We start from the raw sequence: 5,947 nt of genomic DNA on the forward strand, positions 1-5,947 counted from the left end.
ACGCTAGGGTTATTAGGAAGACTTGTATGTGATTACCGAATGTTGTTCGGAGTCCCAGATGAGATCCCAGATGTCACGAGGAGTTCCGGAATGGTCCGCAGGTGAAGATTTATATATGGGAAGTTGTCATACGGTCACCCGAAAGGTTCGGGGGCATACTGGTATTGTACCGGGGCCACCGGAGGGGTTCCGGGCGTCCACCGGGAGGGGCCACCTCTCTCGGAGGGCCCCATGGGCCGTAGTGGGAAGGGAACCAGCCCTTGGACGGGTGGGAGCATCCCCCCCTTGGGCCCATGCGCCTAGGGTTGGGGGGAAACCCTAAAGGGGGCGCCCCCCTTGCTTGGGGGGCAAGCCCCCTCCCCTTGCCCCCCCCTCTAGATCTCATCTAGAGGGGGCCGGTCCCCTTACCCCTTCTCCTATAAATAGAGGGGCAAGGGGAGGTGTCAGGACCCCGACTCAGTACCACATCGATCTAGCATGTAACACATCATATCACTTTGCGGCCTCACGCACGGTATCCCCACGGGTGTCGCCTTACCTTTCCCCGGGACCGTTTGCGCCTTTTGGCACACGTATATGACAGTGTCGCTAGCATCCATATGATAAGGAGCCCGGGCTGACATGGCTATTCGTAAACCCAAAGTGGCACAGACTTACAGGGACAGGCATCCATGACCCAGCATCGAACGTGTCGGTCATCAGCGAGTGAATCCAGGCTGTAGCACTGGGCTAGCAGGACTCCGGTGAACCGGGCTGTAGCGGGCTAACAGGACTCCGGTATTCATCGCGTGACATTTCCCAAAAGGGACAGACACAGGAACGAAGAAGGACACATGCCGGCCAGCCTAAGTGTTCCGGAGCAGTAGCAAGCTACCATGCTCAGTGAAACACTAGGAGACATTTCCCGGTAAGAGAGGCTACTAAGGATAAACAACTAGATGGTCAGATCCCACACATACCAAGCATTTCAATAACATACACACAATATGCTCGATATGTGCAAATACAACATGGCATCACAACATGACTCTATAACTCAGGTATTTTATTCAATAGGCTCCGAGGAGCGAGATATTACAAACATGGGTCTCATGACCCAACAATCAGAGCATACAAATCAAAGCACAAGCGGAAGCTATCATGTCTGAGTACAGACAACTATAAATGAAAAAGGCTGAGAAGCCTGACTATCTACCAGATACTGCCGAGGGCACAAGATCGTAGCTGAGGTAACAAGCTAAACGTCAAAGTCCAAGCGGAACTTCTAGTGAGACTGAAGTCTCTCTGCAAAAACATAAAATAGGCAAACGTGAGTACAAATGTACCCAGCAAGACTTACATCAGAACTAACTACATATGCATCATTATCAACAAAGGGGTGGTGGGGTTTAACTGCAGCAAGCCAGCTTTGACTCGGTGGCTATCCTAAACTACGACTGCAAGCGACTCTTTTGAAGTGGCGCACACGAGTCCACATATTCACCATATCAATACACCACTATGGATCCGCTCCCGTCTCCCTACGAGAACGCCATCCATAGCACTCACGCTTATCTTGCGTATTTTAGAGTATCCACTTTCACTTGTCTATGAACTGATATAAGCAACCCAGAAGTCCTTTACCGCGGACACGGCTATTCGAATAGATGATATTAACCCTGCAGGGGTGTACTTCTTCACACACGCTCTCACCACTTACCACCATTTACACGACATGTACTCGGCAACCTTCAAGCGGAAGCCCAACGTGGGTGTCGGCCACGGCCTGCCTAAACACTCAAGTCCCTAGTCCAGGTTTATCGCCTATTCGGGTTCCATCCATGAGGAGATCCGGCTGGAGTTTCGCTCACAGCCCCAAACGATGTGTACAGGGTTCCGTGACACCAAACGGGCGCCCGGTTTACCCGGCCACGTGCCTACCGTATCACAGCCCACCCCTACGGTCAGCGCTGTGCACGGCCTCCAGCATACTACAAACACCAGAAACTACTTGCAACTCCTGGACAAAGGACAAGGGTGATTAAGAAGCCGAGAGGGTCCATTGGTTTCGGGCCCAATGCGTGGTAGTAGCTGAATCATGGATCACAAACACAGAACTCAGTTCCTGAGGACGGCTGCAATGAGACAACCCACCATGTACTCCTACATGGCCTCTCACCGCTATCTTTACCAAATCGCATTCACACGCTTAGCTCACACACCGTAGGACATGTTCACACACCTCTGATTCATCCCGGATGAATCAGACCTGACTCGACTCTAAGCAGTAGCAGGCATGACAAACAAGCATGAATGAGTAGACACAACAGGGCTCAAACAACTCCTACTCATGCTAGTGGGTTTCATCTATTTACTGTGGCAATGACAGGTCATGCAAAGGATAAAGGGGTTCAGCTACCGCAGCAGGTAACAGATGAATCGTTGTTGTCCTAATGCAGTAAAAGAGAGCAAGAGCGAGAGAGTGGGATTGTATCGGAATGAACAAGGGGGTTTTGCTTGCCTGGCACTTCTGAAGATAGCATTGAGTCTTCATCAGTGTCAACGATCACATCATCGGTATCACGTCTATCGAGAGGGGACAAATACCGGCAACACAGAAGGGAACACAATCAATGCAATGCACAATATGATGCATGATCATGACATGGCAAAATGAATGTGTTTTGGGCTAATGCATCTGGCAACAAGTTAAATGGAGTTGGTTTGAACCCTAGGTTCAATTTCAAACTCCACATGTGATCATTTAAATGCCATTTAATTGATTTGTGCTAAACAGCAGCCATAAGTTGTTCTAACATGCATGAAAATGGTACAGATGGATTCCTTGAATTTTTCTGATAATTTTTCATATATAATTTATTTAATTTGGAGTTACGGTTGAATTTCTATGATTTTTAGAAGTTTTTACAATTTTCTGGAATTATAAATCATTTCCTAATTTATTTTAATTCCAGAAAGGAATTATTGCGTCAGCATGACCTCATGCTGACCTCAGCAGGTCAACGGGCGCCGTCCAGGTCAAACTGACCTGTGGGACCCATATGTCAGCGTCACAGTTAGTTAACAGGGGTTATCTGCTTAACTAAAGGATTAGGGGGGGTCGGGGCCCACTGGTCAGTGAGTCAGAGGGGAGGGTCAAACCGGGTAGTGGGTTAACCCACGCCGGTCAACGGTCAGCGGTCGCCGGCGTTTAGTCGCCGGCGAGTCCCGACGCGGTGGTGCGCTGCGGAAATGGCCTACAGAGCGCCGTTTGGCGCGCGGAGCACGACTACGGGATGCGGACGCTCGTCCGCATCCAACCAGGGTGGTGGCGCGGCCGGGGAGTGGCCGAAGAGTGGTCGGCGACGAGCTTTAGCGGCGGCCGGAGTTCGGGCGAGGTCGGGGTTAGCGTTAGGGGGCACGGGAGGGGAAGCTGGTGTGTGAGTTAGGTTCCTGGTGAGGTGTGGAGCACGTTGCCGTGCTCGGTAGCTAGCTCCGGTGGCTCTGGCCTTGTCCGCGTCATCGCCGGCGGTGAGGAGCTCACGGCCCCGATGAAAAGGGCGGCTAGCATGCGGGAACGAGCGCGGGGAGGAGGGGAAATGGAAGAGGAGCTCACAGCGGATCCGGTAGAGGCAACGGCGAGGCCGGGGAGGGGCTGGAGCCCGCGAATCCTCGAAAGTTCGCCGGCGGCCGAAGGTTGGGGACGAGCTCCGGGAAGATGCTACAGGGCTCCCGCGGTCGAATGGGTTGGTGTAGAAGACGCAGAAGGCGATGGCGGTTCCTCTGAACTCATCGGAGAGGCACGGGGTGGACGGTGGCCGCGGTGATGCTCGTCGGCGGCGACGGGTGTGTTCGGTGGCTGCGCGCGAGAGAGCCAGAGGAAGAGAGGAGCTCGGGGAGAGAGTGAGAGGCCTGGGGGGGGCGTGGCTGTCTCCGTGGCACTAGAAGGGCCTCGAGGGCGTGAGGCAGGCAGGGAGGAGGCCACGGCGTCGCCAACGCTCTCGCCACGCACCTGCCTGTCCTCCTGGCAGGAGGAAGAAGACCACACAGCCCCTGGTGGGCTGGGCCTCTTCTGCCAGGTAAAGCCCAGGTGAGGTTTCTGTCTTTCTCTCTTATTTCTGTTTATTTCTGTTCTGTTTTGTTTTATTTAATTTATTTTGCCACTGTTTTTGAATTTAAAATAATTCGAACAATGCCAAAAACTCCTCTGAATATTTTATATTGCTAGAGGGACTTTTCCAAAAGCTTATAAAATATATCAGGGGTATTTGAAATTATATTCTAATTATATGAATATAACTCAAATTCAAATAGCTAATGATTTAAATTCAAAGTCCCAAAAATAAATCCTTTTAAAATGTTCATTATTTTTGGTTTGGATCAAAACCCTTGCCAAAAATATTAAACATCTAAGAAGAGCATTTTGGAACAATGAATGAGATTTTTAGGGTTTTTGCCCTTCTTTTATTTAGGGTTTTGAGGCTTCCAATTTTCCTCAGTTCAAGTTTCGAAAATATAGACATGATGCACACATGAAGCTAGCCTAGAGCACTACCAGCAGCTAGGGATGTGACAACTCACCCCCACTAAACAAGAATCTCGTCTCGAGATTCAAGCGTAGGGTAGGGTGAAGGGGTAACGCAACTAGTACAATCTTCACGATCCAGGTTGCACTTCATAGGAACGTTGATTCGAACACCATCTTTGTCTTGAAGTCTTGCTCTGAGAAATCCTGTCAACATGACATGGAGGGAAGAAGGAGACTCTAGAAGGGTCGATCTTCTCGAAGATCGAACAACTCACGGAATGAGACATAGGACCATCTCTCGGGTTGAGACACGAGATACACATCAAGAGGGGTGGAAAGAAACGGATGACGAAGGTTCACTAGGTGGACAACAATTCCACACTTAAGAAGGTGGTAAACGATTGTCCACGTAGCAAGGAGTTGAGTTGCCATGATACCATAACGATGCACCTTAGGGAAGGTGACTCGTAGAAATATCCCCTTAAGTGGCAAAAAGAATTACCTTTGATATAGAGATCATTGAGACTCTCTATATCAGCCTAAGGCAAATCACAGCAATCGATTGGCGGGGGTCGGTAGAATGGCATACTCGGACTTGGATGATGTGGATTACCTTGTTGAAGACAACATAATGGATGAATTTGCTTATCACCGGAAATGGAAGAGACCCATGGTAGAATGGCACATTGGCGGTGCAAGCTGGGAACAAAATGCAAATGATGAGAATGATTCTGGTAACTGGGGAAGAACCCAACAATAGAGAGTGAATTCACTGTTTGAGTAGGTCATAGCATTGCCGAGGGAACTGAGAGCAAACCCAGCTAGTGCCGATGGTAACACCTAACGCTTGTGCGTGCTCTCAAGAACTTGAGCATTTCCACAATCATCAAGATTCTACCAATATCCATGTCAAGGATCCTGGCAACACAACTTACTACCATGATGAATAGCGATGGGCGATGCAGATGCAAAGGAGGATAACACTTTCTCAGATTTCACCCTTGACGGGGCCAAGGAGATAGAATCTGGATGATCGACCGAGAGACATTTAGCACTCCGCTTCTAATGTTCTCCTTGATGTGCTAGTGTACCCATTCATAGATATGGTTTGATATCTAGGACATCAAGTAAAAAGGTCAGACTTCGGAACACAGAAATCCATAGGGCAACTAGGGAGTAAATCCTACGACATCCCTATGGGGAGGTGGCCAACTTCATCAATCAAGATATTATAATAACAGGTCTTCCGGTTGGGTGTGTTGGCCACGACATCCACCTTACCGGTTATCGTGGGACCAATATTATAGCTCTTGGGAAATATTCCAACCATCATATCTGCCTAAGATTCAGATCTGGTTGGTGTCAGGATATTCCAGACTCATCGAGTCTAGGAAGAAAAATGAAAGTTTGCAACACAAATCGACGAGATGACGTCGCGAG

The sequence above is a fragment of the Triticum dicoccoides genome, chromosome 1B (assembly GCF_002162155.2).
Source record: "Triticum dicoccoides isolate Atlit2015 ecotype Zavitan chromosome 1B, WEW_v2.0, whole genome shotgun sequence".
Classification (NCBI taxonomy): Eukaryota; Viridiplantae; Streptophyta; class Magnoliopsida; order Poales; family Poaceae; genus Triticum; species Triticum dicoccoides.